At 53.1% G+C, this 15,768-nt stretch overlaps 1 long non-coding RNA gene across 1 annotated transcript; it reads right to left on the minus strand.

The window, feature by feature from the left end:
- Positions 1-2,121: 2,121 nt before the first annotated feature.
- Positions 2,122-6,434, minus strand: LOC308651849. Its single transcript, XR_014022677.1, has 3 exons — positions 6,236-6,434; positions 5,120-5,265; positions 2,122-2,630 (listed from the first exon to the last, which is right to left on the minus strand). It is a non-coding gene; the product is annotated as an uncharacterized lncRNA (long non-coding RNA).
- Between the last annotated feature and the right edge of the window lie 9,334 nt (positions 6,435-15,768).

A 15,768-nucleotide genomic window follows, 5' to 3' on the forward strand; every position in this document is an offset into this window, starting at 1 on the left:
GCCGCGCCCTGCGCCCTGCGTCCTGCTGGGGTCCCTGCCCCGGAGCGGGGCCGCTTCCCCTGCTCCCGAAAGGTGAGCGGCTCCCGGAGAAACTGCCACCTGAGCTGGAGGAGGAGGAGGAGGACGAGGAGGAGGAGGACGAGGAGGAGGAGGGAGACGGGGAGGGCAAGGGAGGGGTAGAGGAAGGTAGGGGAGAGGAGGGAGGGGGGAGGAGGAGGAGGAGGAGGAGGCGGAGGAGGAGGAGGAAGGGAAAAGCCCGGCCCCCGCCAGAGTTTTTCTCTGTACAAGTTGACTCCTCCCCCTCCCTCCCGCCCTGCCCACAGCCGCTGCCAATCCCCAGGGCTCCCTCGGTCCGGGTGCCCACCCCTTTCTCCCACTCTGGGAACCAGGGTCCAATTGCCTCTTCCTGTTTCCTTACTAGGGCTGTCCCTGAGAGCCTTGACTAGGGGCATGTGGCCCAGAAGATTGGATCACCCCAGGACAGGGGCCAGGGCACCATATGTGATTCCCCAAGATTGTCCATCTCTAAATGTAGCTATCCTACCCTCTGAGTCTGATTCTGGACCTAGCACTTAGCACCCTGATGTGCATATATAGGTTCTGTTCACCATTTTCAAGACAGCGGTCACCCTGGGACTCTATTCTGTCCAATGGGACTTGTCACTTACCTTCCATGTCAACTCCATGTCTCCAGGGCCCCAGTGAAACCCTTGCTACCAGCCATCCTTCACACTTTTCATCCTAAGGGTAATCCAGTTTGTCCTTTCCAGAGTTAAACCCCACAGGCCAATTGAGACACATCTAAGAAGGTTTACAGAATAACTAGTGCTAGTTCAGCTTCCATTTGACAGAAGAGCAAACTGAGGCCCAGAAAGGAGTTTGAACAGGCCCAAAGTCCCACAAGCAGTTAGTGGCAAGTCATGATTAGAATCCAGTTTATGCCAGGCCCCCACGCTGGAACATGCCTGAAATCCCTGTGATCCAGGAGGCTGAGGCAGGAGGATTGCAAGTTCCAGGTGAGCCTGGGCAACTCAGAGAGACCTTGTTTCAATTAAAAAAAAAAAAAAAAATGCAGAGGGTGTGTGCATGTGAAGGGGAGGACTCAGGACATAGATCAGAGGTAGAGTGCCCTGAGGTTAATCCCCAGTACTGGGGGTGAGGACATGGGGGAGTCCATGCATGGCCATTCAACCCACACCATCTGACTGGGGATTAAAAAAAAAAAAGCTGGGGTGGCATGAAGGACATGATGTCCTCATCTGGGCCCCTCCCAGGCCTGCTTCCTTCTGAGGGTTGTGAGAAAAGATGTGCTTCAGCTCTGGGGGCACCAAATTGAGCAGGTCTGTGTCCTCGGCCCAGCCAGGGACATCTGGGGCCAAGGTCTCTTGAGGAGGGGTTAGGCCACACAGCGTGCACGTGTTCTGCCTGAACCCCTTTCCCTGGGGAGAGATGTTAAGAAGAGAACAGTTTCCTTCAGGAAGATATCGGCCTCAGCTAGAGACAGAGAGAGAAGACACAGGGCCCATGCTCAAGAGTGACTAGCGGGTAGTCAGCAGGGGCATCTCATGGAGGGCCTCCCAGCTCTTTGCGACCTCTGTTTCCTCTGTCAGGGCATGTGGATTTCCTGGCATGAGCACTTCATAAAAATGAAGCTGCCAAGTCTCAAAGAGATGCAAAGAGTGCTTGGACCCACAGCCTTGAGACTGGAAGGAAGACGCCACCTGCCTGGCTCCATAATCCCTGTGCGCAATGAGAATACTGGGGAGAAGGGAGGCAGGGAGAGGGCAGGCAGGGCAGGGGGAAGGATTATGGTTAAGGACCTGTGTTTACTAGAGGATTAGAGAGAATGTGGCCAAAGGGCAGAATTTCAAGGAGCCAGGGGGATGAGACCAGATCTCAGCAAATATTTTCTAAATATCTCTTATATGCTGAATAATAGCTAGGTCTCTGGGCACAAAAGATGAATAAAACCCAGTCCCTACCCTCCAGGAGCTTGTAGTCAAACAAGGGAGGGAAATGAATAGGAGACTTGTGTCAGTTAGCTATCCATCACTATAACAAATACCCGAGATAATCAACTTATAAAGAAAAAAGGTTTATTTTTGGCTTGTGGTTTTGGAGGTTCCAACCCATGCTCTGACTATAGAGGGAAGGAGGTGCTGGGGCCTGAAGACCCTGCTACATGCACTGTGGCTAAGGAGCCAGAACCCTGCCCCCAAAAACATGGGGCACCGTGGAGCATCTCAGAGGAAAGCGATATCACCAGGTCTGTGGTGCAGGACAAACTTCCTGCAGCTGAGTGGAGGACTCATGATGGAGGAAAATGTGGCGGTGAAAACCCCAGTTTAGAGGCTGGTCCTGGTGAAAATGGTGCAGGCGTGGACCAGAGCAGCAGCAGCAGCAGGGGGAAAGAAGGCAACTGATCTGAAAGAGATTGGGGAGACAGAGCCTCAGAACTCTGTGCCTGTTTGATTCTAGAAGATACGGGAGTGAAGACAGGCAAGGTTGGAAGCACCAAAGTGCAGGTGGGGCCTTGGAGCACTTGAGGTGTGCCTTTAGTCATAGCACTCTCTTGTATGGCTGTGTCATCTTGGGCCAGTGACTTAACCTTTCTGAGTCGACATTTCAATCTGCAGGGCAAAGATAGTAAAATCAGTTTTGTGTAATTGTTCATGGTAGAGACAATGTATGCTTAGGGCCTAGCATAGGGCTTGGCTCATATAGGAACGCAATAAATAGCAGATATAGTTACCATCATTTGTTCATTCAACAAAAACTTATAGAACTCCTGCCATGTGCCAAGGACTATATTGATCTTTGGGCTACAGGGATGATTTTGTGTGTGTGTGTGTGTGTTGCTGAGGATTAAAACCAGGGCCTTGTGCATGCGAGGCAAGCACTCTACCAAGTGAGCTATATCTCCAACCCCTAGAGGGATGATTTTGAGTTTCAGTTCCTGCTTTCAAGCAGCTGTCTACTGGAAGAGAGATGCACAGAGGACTGTCATATTGGCAAGGATGGAGGAGAAGGCCTTAACTCTGCCCCCAAACAATCAGGAACAAATTCACAGGGAGCAGTCACAGCCTAAACACTGCAGAGCCAGCCATCAGCTCAGAGACTGTCACACTACCTACCCATCTCCAATCCCCCATCCCTGACGTGGAACTGCATTTCAGTATCTCTGAGGTTGGCGGTTCTGAAGGCATTGTCTTGCTTCTTGGGATTGCAGAAAGGGTTAAGCTGCAGGTGGGTATCTCCATGGAGCCCAGAGGATGGGACGCAGAGATTTGGCAGCCACAGAAATAGGCATGTGCAGCCAGGAGCAGAGGTGCACGCCTGTAATCCCACCAGCTCGGGAGGAGGCTGAGGCAGGAGGATCTCGAGTTCAAAGCCAGCCTCAGCAAAAGCGAGGCGCTAAGCAACTCGGTGAGACCCTGTCTCTAAATAAAATATTAAAAAGGGCTGGGGATGTGGCTCAGTGGTTGAGTGCCCTGAGTTCAATCCCCCATACCCCCGCCACCCCCCAAAAAGAAAGAAAGAAAGAAAGAAAAGGGCAGATGCTCAGGGAGAAATGGAGAGCCGCATAAGAGTGACATCGTGCACGTGGGTGGGCTTACGGCTGGATGGCGAGAGGTCCCTGTGTATGTGCTATCTGGGCTGTCTTCACTTTTCTGCTTCCTGTTTATGCCCTTCCAAAAATTCTCTCCAAAATTTTTGGTGGCCCCACCCTCCTCCCATGCCAATTTTCTTTCCATATGTCTCTCGAAAGCCCAGGTTTATAGAAGCCACATCACCTAGGGCCTCCCACTAAGGAGGGACATCCACCCTGCTGCCCATGGAGCAAGCCCTATGGGGCTTTAAGGCCACATAGACGGTGTGACCTTGGGCAGGTCTACCTCTGACTTATTTCCTGACTGTAACTCAGGGATGGTAACAGTCCCCCTCCCCTGGGTCTGCTGTGAGATTCTGATGGGATGGGAACTTGGCACCCAGTCAATGCTGTTTTCCTCATCGCAGCCCATTAACTCCTTCTTGCAGAGGGTCAGGCAAGAGCCTGGTAGCTGTGGGATTCCCACCTCCACCCTACTCCCGGGGTCCCCTGGCTCCTGGGGTCCCTCCCCTGTGGGCCCTGCAGCTCTCTTTCCCTCTGCCAGCCTTTGGTGTCTGTAGCATCCCTGGGAGGTCCTGGTGGCCCTAGCAGTTCAGCAGGGATGCTGGCAGGCCTCAGAGCTTGGCAGTGGGGAAGGGGAGGGGCAGCAGCAGCCCAGCCCATTCCCTGCTCCCATCCTGGCTCTCCTCCTTGCTGCCAGGGACATGCCACCACTCAGCAGCTAGGACGGTCGTTTCTGGGTGCCTGAGGGCTGAGTGGGGAAGCTGGAAACAGCTCTCCCCTACAGACTGTGTGGGCAGCACATTTGAATAGCTTCTGGAAACCCAAAGTTCAAGTCCACCCCGTTCCTCCATCCCAGCCACAGCTTCCAGACAGGGAGAATCTCCTTCCCACCCACAGCCTCTCCTCCCCTCTGGCCCTACCCACACCCAAGCAGGCTCAGCCTCCGAAAGCACCGAAAGCACCGCAGGCCCTTGGGAGGCAGGAGACCTGATTCTGCCCCTGAGGTACAAGAGGTGCTCTGTTTATCTGGGCCTCCGTGTTCCTCTTCAGCAAAATGGAAAGAGGGTGAATGTCCACCTCTTGGGAGGTGAGCATTGAAAGGGCCTGGAGATGACGGTGCTTTGTGAACTGTCAAGCCATCTGCATGTGTAGGAGGTCACCAGTGTTTGGCTTACGGCCCTCCTCAGTCAAGTGAAGACATGCAAAATGGGAAGCCAAGCAAGGGTAGAGAAGCTCACCGCCAGAGCATGTCCGTCCTTGGCAGGGAGGAGAGAGATTGGCAGCAGAGAGACCATGGCATGGATGGACCCACTGCGGCCCAACTGGTTTGAGGTGTATGAGTCAGTGGGGACAGCAGGACTGGGCCAGGTAGAGCCAATTCTTGCTCCTCTGGCTGACCTCAGAACGATGTTTTCTAGTGATTTATGGGGAGTGGGTGTAATTTGGAGAAAAATGACATTTATTTGGTCCTAGGGTTGAATCCAGCAAGAGACCAGGACTTCCTACCTGATCTTTGGGCCAAGCATTCATCTTCTTTTCACCATTTGCGTTAAATGTGCAGGTATGTGAGTACTCAAGCATGTGAAGGCACACACACATCTCGCATGACACTCTAGACTTCAGTGAGGTGAAAACTGCATCCCCAGAGAGTTCTAGGACAGGGTGGCCACATAAACAGAGTCAGCCAATCATAAGCCTGTTGACCCTAGCAACCATCAAACTAATTAGAACCTCACCCCTGCATCCAGCAGTGCCTTCCAAACTTCACACACACACACACACACACACACACACACACTCACTCTTCCTTCAGGCTGATGCATTGCCATGGCAACGAAACCACCATACAGGGCTGGAGTAAATGGGAAAGTGTCCCTTAGCAACAGGACTAAAATGGTCACTGGGGTGAGGACACAGGCAACATTGGTGGGGGAGGTCACCGGAGGATCTCCAGGCAGGGTGGGGAGGAGGGGGAGAGCTGGTTTATCTGGGCTCACTTAGCCTATTTCTTTAGGCCTGGGCCATGGTTTGCTTACCTCTAGAATGGGACCAAAGACTCCGACTTGTATTGTAGTATGCACTTAGAGCATGTAATCAACTTTTCAACTAATAAATGAGGAAAAATAGATTTTCCTCTCAGAAGACCTAAGCTCCTAAGTTCATCATAGAGTTAACCTTGAGTCTGGTTGGAAACATTTATTCAGTATCTACTGTATGCTCAGGTAGATGCTGTGTTCAGCTGTGGCCAGGCAGACTTTGAGGGGCCAATAGAACATCTTGGGCTGAGTCTTTGAGAAGCATCCAGGAAGCCTGTCGGATGGGCCTGGGGCAGGTGCTTGCAGAGGTGGCAGACAACTTAGAGGCCTGGCTCAGGGCCAAGGAAGGAGGCCAAGCTCTGACCCCGCAGGCCCACTTGTAACCAGGCCTCTGTTCACACCCCACAACCCTCGCTTCCGTCAGTCACCTTAACAACAACTTGACAATGAACTACCCTGCCCGGTTGCTTCCAATAGCTCCCAAAAGTGGGCCTCTTAGTCCTAAGATCACCTTCAGAATCTAATGAAATCCGAGGAACCCCCTCCCCGGAACTGAAAACGCACAGGTACAGTCTTCTCCACTCACTTTGAGGAGCTTTGGGCCTCTTCAAGTTCACTCAGGGGCTCCCTTCATCAAGGCATGACATATGAGGTCCCTTGTGACTGGAGGTCAAGGTAGTTAAGGACTGAAAGACACCACTGATTTTGGCAATTAGGAAGCCACTGGTAAGGTGACCAACTGTCCCGTTTTGCCTGGGACTCTCCCAGTTCTAGTACTGAAAGCCCTGGACAAACAGAAACAGTTGGTCGCCCTAGATTGGTGACCTTTCCAAGGGCTGTTCTGGAGGCAGGAGCTGGGCAGAGGCCTGATGTGGTGAGCTGAGGGGCAGATGGAAGGTGGAGACGGGCCCTGGTCGCGCTGTGGCTCTGAGCTGTTTGTGCTGAAAGGAGGAGGAGCCTGAGGACTGTGCCAGCCCCCGGGCCCGTGTCTCCTGCCCTCACTGCCCTGGAGAGAAGGCAAACAAAGCCAATGGACGTCAGGGACACAGCGTACACGCTTAATGACTTCTTCCTGAAGGGCTCCGAGCGCGCTACTGCAGTCACCCAACTAGTCCTGCCACCACCTCTGATCCCCGTGAGACCAGGAACCCTCCGTCCTCTGATATCCTGCTGCAAGCATCTGTGTGTCTTATCCTGTTGGCATGACCTGTCCTGCCTGGACTCTGAGGGCTCTTCTCCACTTTTGAACTGTGATTTAAGAATCTCATTTGGGGCCAGATGCTGTGGTGCACGTCTGTGATCCCAGATACCTGGGAGGCTGAGGCAGGGGGATCACAAGTTCAAGGCCAGCCTTGGCAACTTAGCAAGCCCCTGTGTTGAAACTTTTGAAAAACAATAATAAAAGGACTAGGGGTGGAGCTCAGTGGTAGAGGATCCCGAATTCAATCTACCAAACAAACAAACAAAATCACATTTTGCTTTGTGAAGATTACCCAACTATTTCCATTCTGACCTCCTCAATCCCTGCCCCCCACCCCTCTCTCTCTCCTTCACTTTTCCCTTTGCTCCCTTCAGTTGACACTAAGTAAGTGCTGTTTATTCAGTGGGCGAGATGCCAGTCACAGTTGCTGCCCTCGGGCATCTCCCAATCTGGGATCAGGTCTCCTAAATGTGGGGAGTTTGATAGCCCTGAGCTCTAGCAGGGCATCCACTTGGGACTTCACGGAGTCTACAAATCATAATGTTACATGCCAACATTGAGAGAGAGAGGGAGAGAGGGAGAGAGGGAGAGAGGGAGAGAGGGAGAGAGGGAGAGGGAGAGAGAGAGAGAGAGAGAGAGAGAGAGAGAGAGAGAGAGAGAGAGAGAGAAAAGTTTTTGGGAGTCAGAATATGTTTCTAAAGACAGTCTCTAGAAATTGGCACGTTCAAGTGTGATCCATTTGCTGAATTCAAGTTCTGTGTGGCAGAAACAAATTTTCACTCCATACCTTGGTTTCCTGACCTGTAAAATGGGAATAAGGTAAGCACTGTTCCCATGGAGTCATGGTGAGGGCAGATGAAATATGTATGTAAATAACGTAGAGTAGTTCTTGGAACATAGAGGATGGTTAGTATTAGTCATTGTTGGCTGCAGAGAAAAAGAGAGGAGCTCTTAAGAGATTCTCAAAAGGTTCTAGGAGCCACCATCCATTGGGTGAAGCTGATCTGTGTGCTGACTGTGGTGGCTTTTGTGACAGGTGCTGAAGGGGACTTAGTCTGAGGAGCAGTTAGGGAACCTTGAACTTCCTCTCTGTATCTCCCCAGCACCAACTGGCTCAGGGCCCTCCTCTAAACAGCTATTCAGAAATCAAGACTCTTGGGATGGACCCCCCAGTGCTGCAGAGTAGCCAGCCATGTTGATATATGGTAGGAGAGAGACCAGAACTCCACTTCCCCAGCCAGTGGGGTTGGGGGGAGAGGCCTTTGCTCTTGATCTCATTAAAAGCAATAGCCTCCACAGTAATTAGGCACCCGTAAATTACACAGCCTGCCTCTGTCAGCCGGCTGGCACTATCTCATTAGCCAGGGTGCCGAGAGACACTGCACACCCTACTGGGAGCTGCCTCATTGCCAAGTTCCTGCTCCATAATTAAACACAAAATCCCAACCTCATGGAGGCACCCACCCACCCCTCCTGGGAGGAATAGGGAGACAGTGGGGAGGGTCAGAGCAGGGGGGAGGCCTTGCTCTGGGCCCTGCCGAGGAGAAGGGTAACCAGAGGGGCAAGTTGCAAGCTTCCAGCCCCCCAGGCCCTCCCATGACCTTGGAAGCAGATTTGGGAGCCTTGGGAAAGGGCAGTGGCAGGGAACTGAAGGAGAGGAGGGAGCCCTACTTCTTCCTAACTGGACCCCCAGGACCCAATGGGAACAAATGAGTCAGTTTGGCTCCTAGGAGATTCTGGGGTGGGACTTCTAGAAAGAGGGGTCTTGAGGTCTGGCTCCATCTTTGTCTGAGAACAGCTGGACACCCCCACCCACCTGCCTCACACACACACACACACACACACACACACTCACTCACACACATGCATACCCCACTCCATTGGTTTGAAACCTAACAAAGACTGATGGGATCGGTGCTGGAGTGGTGTACAAGGACCTAGATGAGATGCACCCAGAGGCCTTAGAGCCACATGGAGTCGGGGGTAGCCGGCCATGTAACCAGATGTGTGGTAGGAGAAATCATTTTACAGACCTTTTAGGGTGCTGGGCAAACTCCCCTCACTGTTGAGCTTCTGTAGTGACTGGATGCTGGGGCCGGCTAACCAGCAGGCCTGGTGCTGTGCTGAGCGGGCAATGCAAACCAGCCTGGGGAGGGAAGAGGGACAAGGCTGGCCCGGCCACCCTTCTCTCCCCACTCCCACTCCCACAAAACCCTTGGCCTCCCTTCTAAGCCTATTTTGAACAAATATTTAAAAGATGTCCTGATGAAAAGGTGCCAAGTGATTAGCCTGCCTTGGACACCCACATGTCTCCAGCCATCCGTGGCCACCAGCCTGAGGACAGAGAGGAAGCCCCAGGCTGCTCCAGCCTCCCCAATGGCCCCTGCCCAGGATGAGGAAGGGGGCAGGAGGAGAGGGGACAGAGGGCAGCTGCGGGGGCCTGGATGCTCCATGCTGTGGCTCTGGATCCTGATGGGAAAGGACAGAGCCACAGACCAAATCATCCAGCATAAGCAGGAAGGTGAGCTTGCTGGGGACAGACAGGGGATACCTAGAGGCCAGAGCCCCTGAAAACTCCGAGGGCGCGCAGAGAATGTGGACGCGGCTTGGTGTGTATTTGCATGACATTTCATATTAAGACTGAGCCACTGGATTGGTGGCCAGCATCCAGATGTGCCCAGGGCCCTGACTCTGCTGACAGGAAACGGCACAGAAAATTCCCCCAGCCTGGCCCTCCCCGGGTGGGTGTTCTGGTTCTGAGTGGCCCCAGGTCAACGCTATGATTTTTGCCCCTCCCCCTCCCTCAATGTGGGCAGGGAGAGGTGAGGACAGCCATGTGGTGGTGACTCATGGTGTTGTCCTCTGAGGTTAGCACAGCCCAGAGAAATGCCTGGGCAGGCTGTGGCCCTCTCACCTCTTAATAGAAATCTCAGCTCTTGGCCTGGCTCAGTATGTGCCCATCACAGAGGGAAAATAGCTGTCCCACCCCGACGGGGGCCTGGAGGAAAGGAGCCCCCAGCGAATAGCTCCTTAGGACCAGCAGGGAGTCCTTTGCCACCACCCAAGTGAACCCAGCCCTGGAGTCACAGCTAATTTCCCTAATTTCCTCCTAGATCAGCTTCCCCTTTCCCTGCAGCATGGGAGGGACTGGGGCCCCAGCACAGCCAGGTGTGGCTCAAGGGAGGGGAGTGGGCAGAACAGGGAGGGTCAGCAGGGTTATCCTCACGGTCCCTTGTGGGGGGGGGGGCGGTGAGTGGGGGGGGGGGGAGCCCCATGACCAGAACTGGCTGCATGACAGGCAGATGCCAGGCCTGTTCAGCTCGGGCACACCTGGGTGATCAGCTAGGTCCAGGGACCCTCCATCCAAATGAGAAGGCACGTCCAATTAAAATCATCTGAACGTGTCGGTGACCACCAGTAAAAACGCCCCGTATAGCTGAGTGACTAGGTGTGACCAGACACAATACCTAATAGACCAAGCTGTCCCAAATCAGACCGTCGTGCCAAATGGCCTGGTAAGAAAGACCCATTCCAAGGGGCCAGCCTCTCCAGGTGCCCAGCCCAACCTCACAGGTGGGTGGTTCCTGGCAGTGCCGAAGGTAGCCACGGGAAGCAAAGGCTTTGTGACCTGGAATGGGTACTTCCCCAGGCAGCCCGCCCACAGGCCCCCGGGGCACTGATATCTCGCAGCATTTCTTCTTTCCCAGGATTCCAGCCATTCACAAACCTGCAGATCACGACTGACTTTGCTCTTAATTAAATAGCTGGCGACAGGACCTGATCCAATATTTGCTCCTAGAAAGAGGGCAAGGGGCAGGCGTCACCCCAAACAGCCCAAGGAGCAGCTGGCTGGGTTCTGGGGAGGAAAAGGAAGAATTGTTGGTTTTTCTGGGGACCAAGGGTTTCTTTCCAGACCTGAAGTATCCCCCGCCCCCAACAGGAAGGTCTGGAAGGGAAACTTGTCCCCAGGGAACTATTCCTGAGGGGGGTGAAAATGGAGAGATGAGGGAGCTCAGCCAGGAGACCTCAGAAACCCAAACCACCCCTGGGGACAAGAAGGTGCCTGGTCCTGCCAGGTACCCCTGTGGGAGGCTGCCAGGAAAGGGCTCCCATAAAAGGGGTGGGCCTGGTTTTCCCTGAAAGAGGGTGGGAGGAGGAAAGAGGGGGGACTTGGGCAAGACCCTTGCTGAGGAATGGAAGCAAGGGCTCTGTGGGCACCAGGGCTGGTGGCTGCCCCCTCCCCTTCAGGCCCCAGGAAGGAGTTAGGCCACGGGGACTCTAAGAATCTGGAAATTTCCCCACACTTGGCATCTTGATTGACTTCTTCCTGGTGTGATTAGCAACAAGCCTGGAAACCCAGAGACTGCTGCATGTTACTTAAGGGAGAAGCAGCTGAGAGGCCTCCTCCAACCGCACCTGGAAGAGAAGCAGGCCAGAGAGAGAGGGAATTTGGGCTGCTTCAAAGAGGGGCCAAGAGGGGGCCGAGAGCAGGGCTTGCGGAAGACAGAGAAAGTGAGAGTGGGAGGCACTTTGCTGAGGAGAATGGACTTTACTGGGCACTGATTACGTGTCAGGCATTATCTCTACAAGATCACAGTTAGTCCTCAGGGTGACATGAAGCAGCTGTTGTTATTCCATTTTGCAGATGAGGAAACTGAGGCCCACAGAGGTGAAGTGAGTTTCTCAGTCACTTAGTGTGGGACAGTGCTGAATATGGATCCAGGCATGCCTGTCCTGAGCATGTATGCTTTGTGTATTGCCCTTGCACTGAAGCTCTGGGGCCCCTACAGATGCCAGCAACTCAGCACAGGGCAGGTCACACTCGGGCAGGTCAATCAATCTTCTGCCACACCTCAGGGAGCCCATACTCAAATGCCATGCTTCCCAGTAACCCTTCAGCATCCTAGAGGCTAGGAAGAGTCTGGTCCATTTGCCTCTCACCGCCATATGCAACCCTGGGCCAGGAGTTAATTTCTCTAAGCTTTTTTTTTTTTTTTTTTTTTAATCCATGAAGAGAATTGTGGGCTGGGGTGTAGCTCAGCAGTAGAACACTTGCCTAGCATGCCCAAGGCCCTGAGATCCATCCCCAGCACCACACCAAAAGCAGAGAACTTGATTAGCCTACTCCATAAGGTTGTTTGACAGTTAAATGAGATAGTACCTATAAAAATCTAACACCTTGTAATTGCTTAAGAACTGAGTGTTCTCAGCAGGGCTGGCTTCAGGAACGTGCCTTGGTGCAGTCATGCAGGCCCTGTGCTGAGAAGGGCACTCAGAAGGCACCATGCTTGGCTGAATATTCTGTGGTGCCTCCCTGAAATTCTGTGTGTGTGTGTGTGTTGCTGGGGATCAAACCCAGGGCCTCCTACATGTTAGCAAGCACCCTGCCAGGGAGCCCCATCTCCAGCCCTCCTTGGAGTTCTTAATACTTTTGAACCAGGGGCTCTGCGTTTCATTGGGTTGCGTCTCACCAATTATCTAGCCACTTAGTTTGGGTTCCATTCCCTGAATCCAGAAAGGACTAACTGCGCCCCCTACTGAAAATCAGGCCCCCGTTTCATCCTTTTCGCGTTCCCCTGGCCCAAGAAATGCTTCTCTGCTCACCCCCTAGGTATCTCGCTGTGGCTTACAGAAATCAGAGGGAGCCGGGCAGGACAGGGTCTGTCCTTCAGCTTCTGGCACCTCCAGGGTGGTGGCAGCAATTCCTCATGCGCCCTGCTCCTTCCAGGAGAGGGACTCTGGGGGAGGATCTTGAGCCGTAGTCTCCTGGCAATCCAGCATGGTATTCCTGGTGTCACCGGCCAGGCGAGGTATCCAATGCCTCCCAAATTGGGAACCTCCAGTTCCCCTGCACTCACTTCCTCTACTGGGGGCTGGCAGGGTGGTGTGGCCTCTTCCCCTGACACTGGGTGAGGGCTGCAGGCTGGGAAAGGGGCCGAGCTCTGAGCAGCACAAGCAGGAAGGGGTGCCAGGCAGGTGCTTGGAGAGCAGGGGCTAAACCCCCATCTCCCTCCAGCTCAGGCTGCTCAGAAGCGCCTGACCTCCACCGTGTCTGCCCCTTAGTTGTTTTTAGACTCCTGTCCCCAGAGGCCCAGGCCAGTTGCTAAATTGGCAGTCTGGGCCCTCCTCCTGACCCCTGAGAAGTAGTGACAAGACAGGGGAATGGAAACAGAGCCTAGGGCCTCTCTGCGCCCCCGCCCCCATTTAACCCATTTCAAGATCTAGGAGCCCCTCACAGGGACACTGAAGTGGGATGGGGCTGAGGGAGAGAAGCCTGGGGTCCAGCTACAGGACTTGAGAAGAAGGATCACAGGTCAACCCTGAGATCATGAAATAGGAGACCTAGAGCTTAGAGAAACCGAGGTCACAGCAGGAAAGCAAGTCACCCAGAGTCACCAAGTTAGGACTAGACCTTGGGTCACCTAATGCCCAGCCCAGAGACAAACATGGTGAAGGGAGAAGAGACAATCTTCTCTCCCTGTCTCCTACACACACACACACACACACACACACACACACACAAGTTCTAATCACCCCTGGAGTCTGAAGAAAGGGAGGTGCTAGACACTTACCAATCAGGTTAAAAGGACATCAAGGGAAGGAGGACATGCCTCTGAGCCCACCATTCCATGGGCATGACCTCTGAAATCTGAGGCCCCTGGAGAGACAGGATGTGGACTTCTACTAGGACCCTTCTCCCTGTTGTTGATCAGTCATGGCTGCTTTCTTTCTGAGTCTTAGGACCTCTTCTTGGGAAGGAAAGACCTGGGAGATTTTCCATTCAGGGATGATCTTGAAGATAATATTAATTGCTAGTATTTCTAAGTACTTCCTATGTGCCCAGCACTGTTCTAAGAGCTTTCAACATATTGTTGTTCAATACACAACCCTGGGCATACAGATGCTATCATTGTCCCTGTTTTATAGTTGAAGAGACTGAAGCACAGGTTAAGTAATGTGCCCAAGGCCACATAGCTAATAAACGGTAGAACTGGGATTTGGACCTGGTAGCTCATCTGCTCAGATGAGCGCTATCCTTCCAGATCCTACTTGAGTGTTCTTGCCAAGATAACACCTGGGTGAGCCTCATCCAGGGCGTTTTCAGCTGGAAAGGCTACATGTCCCACCTTCCTCGGATTCAGCTTCAGGAGGAGGTAAATCCTTGGGGAGACCAGCACTTTTTCTTAGCCCCTTTGATGGCCTATGCTGCCACCTGCTGGCCACAGAGAGTTAAGACTGGTCCTGTGCATGTTTTTCAGGATTTTTCCCTTTTTCTGTCTGGGTGACGTCATCTTCCCCTGTGGCTATGGGACTGTCCATATGCTGTTGACTTCCAAATCGTTGTCTTCTGAGATCCAGGTCTGTGTATCCTAATGTGAACAGCTAACCCTCCAGCATCCCACGCCTCCCTCAAGTGATATGGCTCCCAAGTGCAGAGCAGGAACCAGACCCCAGCTCTCCTCCTGTGACAGTGCCACCTGCTTTTCCAACAATGCAGCATCAGCCAAGAGCACACTGAGTGCCCCGAGAGGGAGGAAGATAAAGATCACATGATGGCTGGTGGCAGAGGCAGGATTTAGACCCAAATCAGAGTGGTGGCCAATCCTGTTGTTCTCTCTAATATGTTGTCACTCCTAGGAGTTTGGAGAAGGGAAATGGCTTTCAGAACAAACAGGTATGGAACCTGATAGGCCTGTGAGCCACGTGGGGCCATCGGACCAAGGCTGGTGGCTAAGGGGCTGCAGGAAAGCCAGCACTGAGGCTCCTGCACCAGTTTCCCTGAATGAATGGGTCCCTGGAAGAGGGGTCAGAGGGCAGAGCACAGGACCCTGGGTTCTGGCAAGCCTGAGGGGAGGAGCCTGAAGGAGCAGTCAGATGGGAGGAGTTGATCATGAATACTTTAGAGATGGACTCCTACATCTTAGAGCAGGGGTCGGCAAAGTACAGACTGCTACCTGTTTTCGTACCACCCGAGAGACAAGAATGATTTTTTTTTAGTACCAGGGATTGAACCCAGAGGTGCTTAACCACTGAGCAACATCCCCAGCTCCTTTTTAATATTTTATTTAGAGAGAGGGTCTCTCTGAGTTGCTTAGAGCCTTGCTAAGTTGCTGAGGCTGGCTTTTAACTGGTGATCCTCCTGCCTCAGCCTTCTGAGCCACTGGATTACAGGCGAGTACCACCATGCCCGGCTAAGTATGTTTTTTCCTTCCTTCCTTCCTTTCTTGTGGAAATATTGCAGTACTGGGGAATCACACTCAGGAGCCCACTTTATTTTTTTTTTAACTTGAGACAGAGTCTCTTGCTAAGTTGCTTAGGACTTTGCTAAATATCTGAAGCTGGCCTCAAACTTGCAATCATCCTGCCTCAGCCTCCCGAGTTGTTAGGATCACAGGCATGTGCCACTGTGCCCAGCCAAGCTGCCCTGATTTTGCCATAACAAAACTTCCTCCTAAAAGGAACCTACGTCCTGCTGGCCCCTGGCTCCACAGAACCTGGTCTACAGAGGAATTCCTGCTCTACCACCAAGAACGGTGAGGACTTGACCGAGCCCATACCTCTAGACCTTAGGATCTCATATTTACAATGGGTATAGGAAAATGCAAAGTTTTCTGGGAATTCTATAGGACAGCAAAGTTCATGCCACAGCTGGCACTCCGTGGCATTCTGCCATCCCTAGACCCTACCTTTAAGTGAGCAGGTTGGCTTTGAAGTAAGTGCACCTCCCACCTATGTCCACTAGAGGGCAGGCAGACCCTGTGGATGCTGGACGCTCAGATGGAGCTGATCTGCAGGTTGCCCGGCCTGGGAGAGGTGCCCTCCCCTGCTGTTTACAACTATGGCCTTTGATCAGCTCCTGCCCTTCCGTGGCCTGCTGAGGGCTAGACTGGTACAGAGATACCGCTGGGGCAGGCCAG

This window comes from Spermophilus citellus (genome assembly GCF_964194105.1).
Source record: "Spermophilus citellus genome assembly, chromosome: 6".
In the NCBI taxonomy this organism is placed as follows: domain Eukaryota; kingdom Metazoa; phylum Chordata; class Mammalia; order Rodentia; family Sciuridae; genus Spermophilus; species Spermophilus citellus.